This window comes from Pleurodeles waltl, chromosome 9 (genome assembly GCF_031143425.1).
Source record: "Pleurodeles waltl isolate 20211129_DDA chromosome 9, aPleWal1.hap1.20221129, whole genome shotgun sequence".
In the NCBI taxonomy this organism is placed as follows: Eukaryota; Metazoa; Chordata; class Amphibia; order Caudata; family Salamandridae; genus Pleurodeles; species Pleurodeles waltl.
In genome coordinates this window covers 626055727-626073058 of record NC_090448.1, presented here as the reverse complement: position 1 = coordinate 626073058, position 17332 = coordinate 626055727, and positions in this window count along the sequence as shown.

Sequence of the window (17332 nt, the reverse complement as noted above, 5' to 3'; positions counted from 1 at the left end):
CACACCAACTCAACAACATATGCAAGATAAATGAAAGAAGGAAAAAAAGAAAGAAAACATGCTGCCATCTAAACACGAGGGACATACTTGCAGTAACAAAACTACACTTAGCAGCAGGTGTTCATCTTGCAGGGGTGTTTTATATAGTCTATCATTGTTTTAAAGATACAGCACGGCATCAATGTTTAGAACAAACGTGTTAGCCATCTTGTAACTGTTCACAGAATTCCATGATTGGTCATCAGGTTTAGATTAAATGGGGTTTGTAGTGCAATGCAAATGAAAAGAGCAGCATTCAAGCAGCCCATTAGCACTGTCTGGGGAGCTGTGGTATCTGAAAAAAAAAAATTAAAAGAGAAAAAACAAAGAAATAAAAGGCGAACTATAAAAGGAGAAAATTAAAACACAGGCCAACCAACCCTGACACTGAAGCACAATGATTTGCAGTTGGAGGTTCACATGTGATCAGAAAATGCCATCATTTACAGGGCATGAGAGACAATAATTGATGTGGATTGAACCATTAACCTAGGAAGCATACTTTTATAGATGGACGCAAAAAGTAAATGATGCTCAGACCGACCAATGGCAGAAGATGGCTGCGAAAAGGCCTCCTGATTATCTATACAAATATACATTTATTCAAATGCAAGGATGTATCATTTAATGATTTTTTATTGAAAGATATTGGCAGACAGCTAAACATGTCAGGCCTTCCGAAGGGATTCTAGCAAGAATTATTACAGTGCTAATCTTCTACCCCTAGGCTTTTTCAAATGGTTAACCAATGCCAAAATCCTTCTCTACAAACATTATGTGAGATTTCAAGTAACAAAATACCGGCCCGGCATCATCCCTCCGCCGACCTCGCCCTCGCAACCACCCCACGCGTCCACAGAACTGCAACCAGCAGTAGATCATTCTCGCACTTTGCCGCCAAAACGTGCAATACCTCTTCCCACCCACCTGCACCAGACCAAAGACCTCCTTACCTTCAGGAAACTTCTCAAGACCTGGCTGTTCGGGCAGTAGCAGCACCCCTTTCTGCCCCCCCCACCTTCTCCCAACTCCACTCCTCAGTGTCTTGGGACCCTCACGGGTGACTACTGTGCTTTACAAATCTCTGGTTGATTGATTGATCGATTGAACTGCAGGATTAAAGATAATGCTGAAACAGTCCACCCATAAGTCTTTGGTTTAACATATGTTACTTCATAAATAAATCAGGCCTGCTGCTTTTGTCATAACTTTTCATAATAATCATACCGGACCTAAAACATGAGAAATATCTTTTCCAAGTGAACCAGTCATGCCTATAGCTATTATAATTGACTTGTCACCATAACCAATTCAACCCTACTGTATTGAGTTTAAGCTTTCCCACAAGACAACCATCATAAAATTACAAAAGTACACCAAATTACAGCTGGCAAAGCTAATTATCTCTCTTAAGAGGGTCTAACAAAGATTCTCAAAGTGTAAATCTACTTAACAATGGTTTGTCAGACAGTGTAGCCTACACCAAAACCCTTCCCTACAATGGTAATTTATGAGATTACATGTAACAAAATACCTATCTGTAGATTCTAACACAGAGTAACACCATCCACCTTTAAATGTCCATTGACCGTGGCATATTCTTTTTACAATAAATATGCCTAGCACAGATCCTTGATGGCAACTTTTCATAAGAAACAATTCGACCTATAACCTTAATTATTGGCTTTCACGATAATTAACTTAGACCTACTATGCTGGGCAAAACATTTCCCACAACGCAACCATCAGGTATACCATTATAAAATTACAAATATGTATAAAATTACAGTGGTCAAAACAATATTAAATCCCTCCTAAGAGAGCCTTTTAAAGGTTATCAGAGTTCACATCTTCTTTCCGATTGGTTTGTTCAGGTGAGTCGCCAATACCAAAACCCTTGCCTACTACGATAATCTGTTTAGGTGTTATCACAGTGTGATAAGAATCCATCTTTAGAAGCCTATTATTCCCTTTAATGTATGCTTTTCACATATGTAACAAGAACAAGGAGATGGATTAATGAATTACAATAATTTCTATTCACTGTGGTCGCATTCCAGTTCATCATTTTTCTCCCACCATGAAACTCTAGAGCATAGGTCTTCAAAGTGTGGGGCGTGCACCCCAGGGGTGGGCGCGGCATTAACTCAGGGGGGGCACGCACTCCTCCCTGTCATTTCACCTTTCAATGTTGCCACACATTTTGCAGGCATAAATCTGCAAAATACTTTCACTTTGCTGCTGCCTTTTGCCTCGTGGTTGCCTCACATTGCGTTGCCTGCCTTTGCCATGCTGCTGAACCCTTCCCCTCCGAGGTTATCCTGGTTTGTAACCTCACCCCTACTGACTTTCACTGCAATAATTTAAATGGGCTGCATTCCTGGAGATTCCAGTCACTGGCAGGCAAGCGTGAAGAACGTTTTTTTTTCTACTTTTTTTTTAATAGTCTTTCTCCTTTCCTTTTCGTCTCACTAAATGTTTCGACGAGGAGAGGTTACTGCCACAGTGGCTGACTCTCTTTCTGAAGAAGCAAGGTCCAATCCCGGCATCTGATCAACATCCTGCAATCCTTGGGCAAAACACTTGATTTACCCCTGACTGAGGGACAGAGACTTTTAGGCCCATATTTATACTTTCTAGCGTCGCATTTGTGTCATTTTGTGATGCAAAAGTGGCGCAAACTTACAAAATACAACTGTATTTTGTAAGTTTGCGCCACTTTTGTGTCACAAAATGATGCAAATGCAGCACTAAAAAAGTATAAATATGGGCCCTAAAGTCGTGGGCAAAGTGGGGCTGTCAGGCTCCCCTGATAGAGCCATCTCTGTTCTGGAGTGAGTCTCCTCCTTATGAGCTTGTATAATTCTTAAACAGATAATATAGCGTTTTCTTTTAATTTATTCAAAATCTGTTCCGAGGAGGGGCCCCCTATATATATTTGGCCCAGGGCCCCAAAAATCTTTAAGATGTCCCTACTTAGGGAGAATGAATTTGACTATGATTAACGTCACTGCCTGATATAACAAATGTTATGAAATATGCCATCTGTCATCACTTCTACCGCCGGGCAGATATAAATGCTTTACTGTGTAGCAGTTTGTTAATCTATGGATGGCGATCTTTCTTATAAAACAATTATGTTTACAATTGAATTACACCATGTAAGAGAAGAAGGATAAATATCAAATTAAATCACTTCAATCATCTATGTGTCTGATGTAGGTGTCGCCTAGGCCTTCCTGACAAATTGTGGATAGCCTCCTACTGGTGACACCTGGCCGTACTTCGCATAATCACAGATGTTTAACTTGTGTCAAAAAGCATGCTTTGCAGGAGTTCTATTCCTGATATCTTGTCTGAGGTGAGGTAGTGGCATAACGACTAGAGCTGCCAACTTTGGAGCTCGGGAACCAGGCTCAGTTCTCAGCATCAGCTCCACAGTATGTAATTCTGAGCAAATCACTTAATCTCCCTGAGCTTCAAAAAATGAATGTGTCTTTGTGTAATGTAAAAGGTGCTCCTGTAAAGCGCTCCAATGCCTTTGGGTCGTGTTTGCGCTATATAAAAATGCAAAAAATATATTAAAAAAATTATGAGCATTCAGGTTTCTTTGCTGTTGTCTCTATGAAACTGAGAAATTACAAACTGGTTTATTAAAATCCTGCTGCAAGTTTTACCTTCTGCTCACCATCCTCTGATGTTTCTTTTGCTCAATAATCCTACTGATCCAATTGCCTAAATAGAATTTATGAGTCTGCAACTATCTATGACAAGTCTGCCAGATATAGTTAGTGTTTTTATTATTCCATACCAAATTTTGTGTTTTATGTGAAAAATAAAGCAGGATTGTAATTTTTCTTGGAGACTTTTCATTTGAACTTTGTAATAAACATCTGTCACTTAACCACAGGCACTGCAAAGACTTCAGTTTACTATGAACTCTTACGTTATTTAATATTATTTTCCATATACGACCTGGACTCTGTGGATTGAAATGTCTGTTGTTGATGCAGGGTACCAACTTCCAGCATTTTTTGTTGTCGGTAGTGGGGTGTGGGGGGCCTCAACATCCAAAAAAGGTTTACATGGGGAGGCTCAGCCTAAAAAAGTTTGAAGTCCTCTGCTCTAGAGAAAAGCCCACCTTATGCAAATAAGAACCTACCCTGCTACTCATGGGAACAGTCCATCCCGAACTGCCAGGCGAGGCACTCCCCGAAGGGACCACAGGAAATCTCAGAACAGCCTTGCCTTACTTGTATCTTTTCAGTAGGGTTTAGCTTGAGTCTATGACACAGTGAGCACGGGAAACTATACTTTTTGTATACTTTCACATAGGTAAGTGAGGCCTACTGACTTTGTCATAATGTTTCATAATAATTAGATCAAACCTATTAAACCTGCCTTAACGTTTCCCAATAAAATAATGATTATAATAGGCAGATCAAACACATCATTGGACTTAACTCTTCCCAGAGCACGTCATTCTTAGAAGTTGTTACCCTACCCAACTCAAGGCTACTGTTTTGAGTGTAATCTTTCTAACGAGGCAAAGGTGCACTATGAGCACTCCTTTCAGTGCAAGCACGCCACTTTTGCCTGTGTAAAACGTGTAATTGGAGAAAGCAATCGGTGGATCGAGCCTATGCTCCACTCTCAGAAATAATCTGAAAGCTATGTTTTGCGGATCACATAACATAAAGAGACAGTTGTGTTGTCAAATCAGACCTAAAAAGTATTTATCACATACTTGGCAACATTGCTAGTCTCCAGCTTGAATTGGAAAAGGTGGCATGTATGCATGTATGTTATGGAGCTGTAAAGTTACAACGATCTATGCATGATGTGCTCTCCGGTACATGTTTTTCTTGAGTTCTGGAACTTGTATTCCTGTTTTTGTAACAGAATAAACAAGACCACAAGTCCCAGAATTCCAATGAGACAAGCATTCACATTCCCATTTGCTTGAATTAGAGCTATTAGTGTTGTAAATTCCTAACTGGACTTTTCTTGCCACATAAATAAAAAAATGAAAAGTAAAACAGTTGACATTAGTGAGCCAATTCAAAGCACTATGGCCACCATGAGCATGAGGGAGAGTCACCAAAGGGATAAGAAGTTTGCTTGCAGTCAAACATATTGGAAAATGTGAAATTATCCATGTAACAGGGTCGATGGCCAAGGCGTAATAAAACTGCCCCAAGGAGGGACAAACGTAAAGCATTTACCAATGATAACAAAGGATTTTTTAAAGGCAAGCCAATGAACAAGTGATAGTGATGGGCATGCAGTGGGCGTGATTAAAAGCCCACCAATAGATTCCAACTGGCCAGAGCGCTTGCGCACTTGACCTAAAACCCTGGAGTAGAGCAGCACATCATGCATCGAACTGGGAAAATTGCATGACTGATATTATCACAGCTCAGTGGGCTACGAAAGATTAAGAAAACAAAACATGATTACATTTTTATGTAAGGAAAAATGTGAATCTTGCAAAAGTGAGTTTTGAAGGGATGAGACTAAGGTCCTCGTTACGACCCTGGCGGAGAGTGATAAGGTTGAGGTAACACCGCCAATAGGCTGACGGTAAGAACCACAAAATTATGAGTATGGCGGTGTTAGCTCCCATAGACAGCCAATGTACCACACCAACCGCCAGGGAGGAAACAACACTCCCCATGGCGGTAGCCAACAACAGCCAGGCGGAAGACAAAGTACCCCCCACCATATGAAAACACTGCAAACCGCCACCTTTTCTGGGGCGGTACCAATGCCATTGAAAGCCTGGTGGAAACGCATCACTGAAGAGAAAGGACTCATCATCAGAGACACAGGGAAGAACAACGCCGTCCTGGAACCCGAACTGCAAGTCTTTCCCATGATCTTCTACGTTATGCTCCACCTGGAGCACCAACGCCGACGAACACGACGACGGTGAGTACAGCTGCCTAGCACACAAGTGAGGGAGGGAGGAAAACGAGAGTGACATACACATGCACGACACACACACCATACACACAACCAGCTGCACAAGAAAAATAAATTTGTCCCCGAAAAATGCAAATAGGCAGGCACCTCTGGGGGAGCGGGGAGAGCACCTCAGCCGGATGCGGGAACAAGCCCACTGGTTCTGGAGGGGGCTCCAAGACCATTGCTCTGTCCTGGGGAGTGCAAGGCCACAGTCTCTCAGGTCGGTGACTTGCCCACTGGTTCTGAAGGGGGCAACATCCCCCTTGCTCTGTCCTGGGGAGTGCAAGGCCACAGTCTCTCAGGTGGGTGACTTGCCCACTGGTTCTGGAGGGGGCAACATGCCCATTGCTCTGTCCTGGGGAGTGCAAGGCCACAGTCTCTCAGGTAGGTGACTTGCCCACTGGTTCTGGAGGGGGCAACATGCCCATTGCTCTGTCCTGGGGAGTGCAAGGCCACAGTCTCTCAGGTGGGTGACTTGCCCACTGGTTCTGGAGGGGGCAATATCCCCATTGCTCTGTTCTTGGGAGTGCAAGGCCACAGTCTCTCAGGTGGGTGACTTGCCCACTGGTTCTGGAGGGGGCAACATCCCCATTGCTCTGTCCTGGGGAGTGCAAGGCCACAGTCTCTCAGGTGGGTAACTTGCCCACTGGTTCTGGAGGGGGCTACTCGCACAGCAGCCCCTAGAGTGTGGCCTACATGGTGTCCGCTGGCAGTGACGGCTGCAGTGTGGTGGTGGATGGATGAGCCTCAAGGGCAGCCTATGCACTTTCTGATGGCTGCAGTGTGGTGGTGGATGGAGGAGCCTCCTGGGCAGCCTTTGCACTTTCTGATGGCTGCAATCCAGCAGCTAGCAGTGGGGGCCCAGTGACAGCTGGCGGTGGTGGAGGTGTCACCCTGACAGCCTCCGCTGGAGTAAAGGGCTTCGTCTCCTCCAGTACAAGGGGTGTGGATTCCTTACCCTTCCTGGCAGGAGTGGATGGGCTCTTCCCCTTCTTTCCTTGTGGTGCAGGCTCCTTCCCCTTCTTTCCTGGTGGTGCAGGCTCCTTCCCCTTCTTGCCTGGTGGTGCTGGCTCCTTCTGGTGCTGGCTCCTTCCCCTTCTTCGATGGAGGTGTGGTATCCTTACAACCACGAGTAGGTGGTGCTACCACTGTCCCCGTGGACTGTTTGGCCGAGGTGCTGGGCTGTGTCCTTGGTACCCTGCTCATACGGGCAGGACAGGGGTAGGAGTAGGGAAGAGGTCAAGTTGGGAAAGGAAAAGCTTTTTAGGGACGTTGGCGCAGGAGGAGGGAGGAGTAATGGGAGTGGAGGTTGAGGGAGTGGTTGTTGGAGAAGTATGTCTGCTGGACTTGGGTGCAGGTGCATGGGGTGTATGCTGATGTGAGGTGGATGGTTGTTGGGTGTCTGAGTGCTTGAGTTTGTGTCCTTTAGGAGGGGGGACAGACAGGGAGGAGAGGACAGAGGGGACGCGTGCATGGCTGTTGTGGAGGTGTCTGCCAGTGAGGTGTTTGTCCTGCTTGGTGTGGTGATGCTGGTAGTGGATGTTGATGTTGATGTAGTGCATGCAGGTGTGAGTGTGGACGTGAGTGGGAGGGAAGTGGTGGCTGAGGAGAAGGGTGAGACAGCGGAGGCAGTGGATGTTGTCATGTCTGCAACTGTATGGTGTTTGTGTGAGTGCTTGTGGGATGAAGTGTGGTGCTTGTGTTTGCCTGTGACACTCTCGGGTGTTGTCTTATGTGCATGCTCATCTGTATGTGTGCCTGGGGTGGGTTGGGTTTGAGGAGAATGGGACTGGGAAGTGGGAGTTGGCGGGGGACGGTAGAAACAGGGACAATGGCTGTCAGAGAGGAGGCCAGAGCCTGAATCGATCTCTGTTGGGCCGCCAATCCACTGTGGATGCCCTCCAGGAATGCACTGCATTGCTGCATCTAGGATGCCAGCCCCTGGATGGCATTCGCAATGGTTGACTGCCCTACAGAGATGGATCTCAGGAGGTCAATAGCCTCCTCACTCAGGGCAGCAGGGCTCACTGGGGCAGGACCTGAGGTGCCTGGGGCGAAGGAGATGCCCACCCTCCTGGGTGAGTGGGCACGGGAAACTCACTGAGGGGCTGCTGGGAGGGCGGTGATGGTATGGGGGATGGCCGCTGTACCTGCAGCTGGGGTGGTCAGAGGTGTCCACCACCACCAGATAGCTTCCATCGGAGGAGGTATCTGAGTCTGTGTTGTCTCCTCCAGTCTCTGCCGTGGTGCTGTCTTTGTCCTCCGTCCCACTGGTTCCCTCGGCGTCAGTGGATTCTGCCTCCTGGGTCATGTGTCCCTCTGTCGCCAGTTCCCCTGCTCATCCACCAGATGATGCTAATGTGCACACTGACAGGATGACAAAACAAGAAAGGGGCGAAGAGAGACAAAGGATACACTGGGTCAATGACTGCACCAACACCACAGTTGGCATACACATCACTGTCACACACAGGGAACAGGCTTCAGCACTATACATTGCACTACCAGGGATATGGCTAGTCACTAAGGCAAAATGAGGACAACACACCACCAACTGCACTCCTGGAACCCACGATGCCTTGCCTGAAATGGCCTGCTAACATGCTAGGTCATCTGTATTTGCCATACATCCATTACCCTTCAGATGACCCACACTGCAATGTCTGGCCTGGCCTTAGGGGCATCCACTAACACACATCCACCACCTGGATACTACCCCACCAGCAAAAATATGTGTTGATACCCACTGTACTCACCCCCTTGTGGCTGCTGTGATGCCCTCAAGCACCCATCCAGCTCAGGGTAGGCCACCGTCACTATGCGGGCCATCAGGAGGGTCAGGGTCCGACGGGCACCCCTTCCTCGTTGAGAGGCCATCCCCAGCTGGGCCTCCGCGGTCTTCCGTGCCCAGCGTCTCAGGTCTTCCCACTGTTTCCAACAGTGGGTGCTCCGCCTGCCATAGAACCCAGGGTCCGCACGTCCTTGGCGATGGCACACCATAATCCCTTCTTTTGGTGGGTGCTGACCTTCAGAGGCAATACGCACAGGAGAACACCATTAAACAAACAGTCCAGCCTGTCACACAAATGGTCCACCATACCCGTTTCCATCACCATTGCCACACACATAGCCCAGCGCACAACAGACAATCCCCCCACCTCCCAACCACCCTTACACGATGCTTGCACACACATCTCTATGCATCCTTGACACATGCGTTGTGGCCAAAGTGTACTCACCTCTTGGTCTGGAGGCCCATACAGTTATGAGTACTGGGGAAGGACCCCATCCACCAGTCACTCCAACTCCTCCGAAGTGAAGGCAGGGGGTCAGGAAACAAGTGAAGATTGAGATAGGCATAGATCCCCATTGGCCACTGTACTCCATAGAGCCCCATAATATCCAATGAGGAACTGCACGGCGGTGCAAGACCGCCTTCCACCACAAAGCCCAACGTCGGCAGAGTTACCTCACTTCCACCTGTCCCCTCATACTGGTCAGGCGGTCTCCATTTCAGGAGGAGGGACAGGCATATTATACTCACCTATAGACTGGACAGGGCCTCAATCACAGAGCTGTGTGCCCAGTTCGAGCCAGACCTGATCTCATCTATCCGTCATTCGACTGGAATCCCCCCTCCTGTGCAAGTGCAATCAGTGCTCCATTTCCTGGTGACAGGTTCTTTCCAAGTGACAGTGGGCTTGGCAGCAGGAATGTCACAGCCAATGTTCTCAATTGTGCTGGCAAGAGTGTTGTCTGCTCTAGTAAAACACATGTGCAGCTACATTGTTTTCCCCCAAGGGGGAAGATTAGGCCACTGTGAAAGCCGGATTCTATGCAATGGGACATATCTCCAATATTATTGGGGCGATTGACGGGACGCATATTGCGTTTGTCCCCCCCACCAGAATGAACAGGTGTACAGGAATCTAAGAGTTTTCACTCACTGAATGTGCAGATGGTATGCCTGGCAGACCAGTACATCTTCCACGTCAATGCTACGTATCCTGGGTTAGTGCATGATGCCTTTGTCCTGAGGAATAGCAGCATCCCAAATGTCATGTTCCAACTACAGAGGCACAGGATGTGGCTAATAGGTGAGCCTTGGTCCCCACCCACTGTATGTTAGTATATGCCTCTGGTATGAACCTCATAGGATAGTGTGTGGCTAAAGTTTGTCCCATAGTACCTGTAGGTGACTCTACCTACCCAAACCTATTGTGGCTGCTGCCCCTGTGGGGTGCCTCCATCCCGAGAAGGTCTGCCAGATAGAAGTGGCATGCTGCATGTTGCACAACCTGGCCCTCAGGCACCATGCACCTTTTCTGCAGGAGGAGGAGTCTGGAGATGCCCCTGTGGCTGTAGTAGACCTTGAAGACAGAGAGGATGAATAGGCTGAAGATGAGGATAAGGACAATAGAACATCAGTTATCCATCAGTACTTCCAATGACACACAGGTGAGACAGTGCAACTTCACATTTCTAGGACTATTGTTGTATTTTGTGTGGCTGTGGCATGATGGCATTAACTACTTTTTACCTCTACTTACTGTCACCTATGGTTTATCAATTTACAGATGTTGGTGCTATGACAACTGTGTAATGATGTGCTGACTACTACAGACAGCTACAGGTCATTATTTCTATGCTCTCACAATGTACAGTTGATTTGCAATGGATGTAACTGTTTCCACAAATACACTCTTTAAATACATGACATACAAGTATTCGAGTTGTGTTCAAGGGTGTTTATTTTAGTGCTAACAATTTGAGGGAAAAGTGCAATGGAATAGGGTGATGATGGAAGAAAGTCCAGGGTATTGTTCCTGTTTGTAGCACAGGTGCAGTGTCCAAGTGGCCATAGGAAGGGGAGCAATGGCAGTTCAAGGTGGATAAGGTGACTGAGTGGGGCACAAGGGGAAAAATCAGGAGAGTCTCATTTCCTGGCAGTGTTCTTGGTAAGTGTCTCTGGCTTCTGTGTGGGTTGCAGGGAACGTTTGCAGGGTGGTTCACCTTCTGCAGGGGGAGGGGTGCTGGTGGCCTGTGGGCCCTGTGGAAGGGCCTCCTGCCCACTAGTGGCAGCGGAAGTGGAGAGCTGGTCGATGGACTGGCTAGTGGTAGGGGCTCCCTGGTGTGCTGTTGCCTCCCTCATGATGTTGGCCATGTCTGCCAGCACCCTTGCTATGGAGATTAGGGTGGTGTTAATGGCCTGCAAGTCCTTCCTGATCCTCTGATACTGTCCCTCCTGCAGTCGCCTGTTCTCCTGCACGTTGTCAAGGATGTGGCCCATCGTGTCCTGGGAATGTTGGTAGGCTCCCAGGATCTTGGAAAGTGCCTCCTGGAGGGTCGGTTCCCTGGTCCTGTCCTCCCCCTGGCGCACAGCAGTCCTCCCAGTGTCTCTGTTGCCCTGTGCCTTTGTCCCCTTAACGGTGTGCCCACTGCCACTGACCCCAGGTCCCTGATTATCTTGGGTATGAGGTGTGGCCTGGGGTTCCTGTACAGGTGGGTACACTGCTGATTAACGTGTCCTGGGACAGAGGTGTGGGTACGCTGGGTGGGTGATGTGGTGTTGGATCCTGATGGGGGAGGCTCTATGGTGGTCTGTGAGTGGGCTTGGGTAACCGGCTGTCCAGTGGTCCCTGATGGGCCATGTAGGTAATCAAGAACCAGAAGTCCAACGTTACTGTCTTCTGTTGGGGGACTGGATAGTCGTGGCACCTCCTCTCCACTGACATTGGCTGGGGTACCTGTGGGGATGTAAGTGATGTATTATGCTTCATGTGTATGGCATTTGTACATCCCTGGCTTCCCCTCTATCAATGGTGTTGCCCTGCCAACTTTTGCTTGTGTATGGGGATGTATTGTTGGTTATTGTTGATGTTGTTTCCCTATGCTGTGCATGCTTTAGTGATGGGTGTCCATGCAGGGCTGGGAGGGGTGTCCATGCATTGGTGTAGCATGCAGGGCTTGGCATTGTGGTTAGTAATATGTGTAGGTGCAGTGTGTGGGATAGAGTTGAGTGATGGGAGTGAGGGTGAGGGGGTGTGATGGCATGCAGGTATTGGGGGGGGTGATAAGTAGTAAAAGTTGACCAGTGTCCAGTCCTCCGGCTACTCCAGCGAGGCCCTCAGGATGCAGTAATGCTGGTACTGGCTCCTCCCATGCTGTGAGCTGCCGGGGAGGAGGTGGGGGTCCACCGCCAGTCCTCTGTATGGCAAGCTGGTGCCTTGCTGCAATGGAACGTTCCTTCCCCAGTAGGTCGTTCCACCTCTTGCTGATGTCGTCCCTTGCTCTTGTTCTTGTGTGCTGTCCCACGGCGTTCACACCATAGCTCCATCTTCCTTGCAACGGAAATCTGCTGTACCTGTGCTCCAAAGAGCTGTGGCTCTACCCTGACAATTTTCTCCACCATGACCCTTAACTCCTCCTCAGTCAAACATGGGTGCCTTTGTTGTGTTGTGTGGTGTGTGTTGGTGAGAGTGTGTTGAGTAATGTGGTGGGGTGTGTGATGTGGGGTGCGTGAGGGATGTATGGGTGTATGTGGTGTGTGCGTCTAGTTGTGTCTGTGCTGTTCGTGTCTCTCTCCTGGCAGTAACTGTTGTTCGTAAAGGGTTGTGGGTAATGTGGGTGGGTGTTTTATAGTGCTGTGGGTGGGTGGGTGTGGTGTGTGTATGGGAGTCAGGTGAGAGTTTTTGGTATTGGCCAATGTAGTGTTGTTCTGTATGTGGGTGTACATTCTGAGCGCGGCGGTATGTACCGCCAATGGTTTACAGCCATTGAATGTCCGCCGTGGTGATTTGTGGGTCGTAATGTGGTGGGTGTTATTTTGCTGGCGTACCGGAATGGGTGTTGGGACCGCCACTTTATCACTGACCTTTGGGCTGGCGGATTTGTGTATGTGGGTGTATTTTGTCGGATTGGTGTGTGTGTGTGTGTGTGTGTGTCATAATATGGTGATCAGATATTCGCCACTGCGGCGGTATGTTGGTGGCCGACAGCATAACGGTAGGCGGCATTTATCACCAATGTCATAATGAGGGCCTAAATCTCATAGTAATACTGCTTATGCAGATGGCCTTTACTTATCTTCTACACCAGGTTGCTACTTCCTTATCCTTTACAGCTAAAGACTCAGGTGGTCATTCCGACGCTGGCGGTAACCTGACTGCTGCGTCGTCGGGGTATCTTGACTGCTGCCAGGGTGGTGGTGCAGACCACCATATAACGAGTAAGGCGGCGAACCCAACGCAACACAGACAACTCACCGCCACCGCCAACGAGCAGCATCCAGCAGTCGAAGGCAACTTCAGGCTGGCGGAAGCCAATGTCCCGCCCACCATATTCTGAGTCATCACATGGCCAGGATATCCGGGGTGGCCTGGCCATGACGAAAAACCTAGCATTAACAGAAAGTACAAAAGGAGACACCCACCTCCAGGCACAGAGAAGCGTCTGCGGCCGCGATGACTAACGAACTGCTAGTCTCCCCAGCATTGTATCTCACCATACACCTTCAGGGTCACCGACAACAACGAAGACGACATCTGAAAGTATGCCTAGCACAGAATGGAGGAAATGGCAGTGAAACACTCCCACACATAACACACAATCCACGCGAAGGCCACACACGCAGACACAAAATACGTCAATGCCAAATACCCAATACACACACAAAGGCAAGCAGACACATGCCAAACATACAACAAAACACCACCAACACAACCCATAACCACACAACGACAACTCGATCACAAACACCCCAATGCAGGCATAGACAGGCACATTGTGCAACACCACACATACACACCATGAACTGTATGTAGCGATGACACACAATCAATAGCAGTGAACACACATCCAAACAATGACACAGGTGACACATCATGTACAACCAACAATCAAGGAAATCCACACATGCAGCACCATACACACAGACGCACATTACACCCCATACAATCCCACAAGCAATCAGTCAGACACATGACAACATACCCATGGCACAATCCATCTACCCAGTGCATGCAACAACACAGACACAACCCATACTCAGGCCTCACACACCGTTGCTCACAGATGTCACATCACCATGTAAAAGGAATCCAGAACAAGCATCTCAACCTGCCAACCACAGCAATGTGGGCAGTTGTATTTTACAACAAAATATATAAATTAACTATATACAATATGTGCCAATGGCAAGTCCAATGTCCAGAAATTCAGGACACATTGTCCATAAATTATGGCCCCAACGTGACTCTTGACAGCAACAGGCCTCCACGTCATAGGGGCATCAATGGGACAGGCACCTCAGGGGTGTGCGGGTGGTGAGGCTGGCTTGGATTTAGAAGGGGCATGTTTCGGTTTGGGCTTGGTAGAGGAGACTTTGGCACTGGGAGGGGTGGATTTCTTGCTAGGTGGAGGAGCAGGGGAAACACCAGAGGGGGCAACCCAGGAATGGGAAGTGGAAGGGCCTGGGAGGGGCAGGGGGACACGCCATGTACAGGGAACACGGGGTGGGAGAGGAGTATGGAAGAGGTCAGGGGCGGCAAGGAAAACTTTCTTAGGTACACGGGGGTGGTCACATGATTGAGGGTTGGGAGTGGAGGTAGAAGGAGTGCTTGTCTGACGTATTGGTGTGCCGTACGTGGATGCTGGTGTGTGCAATGTGTGCATGTGTGTGGTGGGTGAATAGTGGGTAGGTGCCTGGGTGTGTGTACATTCATTAGGAGAAGGGGGTAGAGGTGCAAGGAGAGGGAATGGGAGATGTGTGAGTGAATTTTGCGGTGGCATGTGCTGGTGAGGTGGATGTGCTTCAGATGGCAGAGAGGGTAGTCGTGGTGAGTGCAGATGTGGTGTGTGTGGTGTGTGTCTGTGAGCCTGCTGTTGTGGTGATTGAGGGTATGATAGAAATCATAGCAGGACCGGTGTGTGATGTGACAGTGCTTGCAGGTGTGAGTGGGGCTGCGACTGTAAGGGAGGAGGTGGAGGGGGAAGTGTCTATTGGAGTGTCTGAAGATGTATGTTGTGTGCATGCATGCATGTGTGAACGTTTGTGATGCCCAGGGCTGTCTTTGCACACCTTGTCTGTTAAAGTGGGTGTATGCTGGTCTGTAGGTGTGCTTGGGACGGATGCAGGGTAAGGGGTTGTTGTAGGAGGCTGGCCTGGCTTTTAGTGGGTACCAATGGTACTTACACCTTTTGCCAGGTCCAGTTATACCTTATTAGTAGAGTAGTAGTGTTCTAGCAGCTTAGGCTGATAAAGGTAGCTATAGCAGAGCAGCTAAGGCTGAACTAGGAGACATGCAAAGCTCCTACTATACCACTTATATCATATAGTGATAGGGTGGGCGGTACATTGTCTTCTGCCTGTCTATTGGCGGTTACCGCTGCGGTGTTTGTTGCTACCGCCGTGGAGGTCTGAGTGTTAAAAGGGGCTGTCTGTGGTGGCGGTTTCCGCCGTGGTCGCTATCCCATTTTTTTTACAGCTGGCCTGTTGGCGGTATTACCGCCGCTTTAACACCGACCACCAAAGTTGTAATGAGGGCCTATGTGTTAAGAGTGCACAGCCGGGAGAAACAAAGTCAGAATTTCAAATTTAACAGTGCTTTGGGTTGTCTGTACTAATATGACTTTTTTTACTACCCAAATAACCCCTTTTAGCACTCTTATAATAACAACAGATTGAGAAACAAAATAACGTCTAAACCAGGGACACCAGAATCATGCAGCAGCAGAGAGCCAAATGTAGAGTTAGGGTTGACTAAATTATGTGACAAGAAAATGCTAATTATGCAACATAATGTGTCACATTTTGTGATACCACTACTTCATTATTTTGTCATTGTTACACTTGGCAACATTGTCTGAGAAAAAAAATCACCTTATTAGTACCAGTTTAATACCCAAATAAAGAAATAAACTACTGAAAGATGACCAGTCAACATTTACAAAGGGTCTTCCACCGCCTAAGGACACATGGTGCCACATTTTTGGTAGCTTTTGATCTGTTTCAGATAGAAACAGTTTTTTGTTAAAATCTGCAGATTATGCATCAGGTGATGGATTATGTTGAAAGTGCGGTAAAGTGCGACATCCATAAATATGTGGAAAACGCTGCAGCTGTACTAATATGCCTTTTTAAATACCCAAAGAACCCCTTTTAGCAGCCTTATACTAACAACAGATTGAGAAAAAGAACAATAAGGTTTAAACCAGGGCACTGGAATAATGCAGGGGGTCAAATTTTGCTAAATTATGCAGCAAGAAAATGCAATTTAGGTGGCATAATTTGCTACATTTTGGATAGCACTACTTCATTATTTTGTAATTTTTCACACTTAGTAACATTGGCTCAGAAAAGATTTCACCTTGTCAGTACCAGTTTAATACCCAAATACATCACTAAACAACTGAAAGATGACCAGTCAACATTTGCGAAGCGAGAAGCCGCCATTGATTTGAGGTTTTCTGCTTTCACATTGTGTGATTCTACCACTAGATGGGTAGTATTATCTAATTCTCAATTATTCACAAAATATTCTTACATTTGGAATTGTCACAATCCTGAAACCATATTCTTGCTACATATCTGTCATTTCTTCAGGTTGATGTGCTAGTGTTTGCAGCGTGCCCATGCAAGTTTCAGTTCCAAACAGACCAAGCTGTGCACCTTCTTCAGGGCACACAACATATAATATAAAGACAAAAGGGTGGCCTGGCAGCGTGAAATGCCTTACTATCTTACAATTCTTAATCAAGTTACATGGAAGGGCTATAGCCTGCTGGAGTCTTCTGAGTGCCAAAAGACCTCCACTGTAGTGTGGTGTGGAGGTAGCATGATGGCATATAGGGGGTCATTCCAACCCTGGCGGTCGGTGTTAAAGCGGCGGCCAACCCGCCAACAGGCAGGCGGTCAAAAAAATGGAATTCTGACCCTGGCGGGAACCGCCAACAGATACCGCCACTTTAACACTCCGACCGCCACGGCGGAACAAACAAACAGCGCGGCGGTCACCGCCAACAGACAGGCGGCAGACAATGTACCGCCCACCCTATCACAACTCACCAATCCGCCACCTTTTCCGGGTCGGGAGCCCCGCCGATAAAAACACGGCGGAAACAGACTACGAACGGGAAAACGCTCACCTCTACACACTCCACGAGGAATCTGGACAGCATGGAGCCCGAACTACACATCCTACCAGCTATTGTCTTCCTGCTCCTCTACCAGGAGCACGAACGCCGCGCAGAAGACAACGGTGAGTACTGCACCTACGACACAGGGGAGGGGGGAGGGAAAAAATTACGGGCACACACATACGCGACA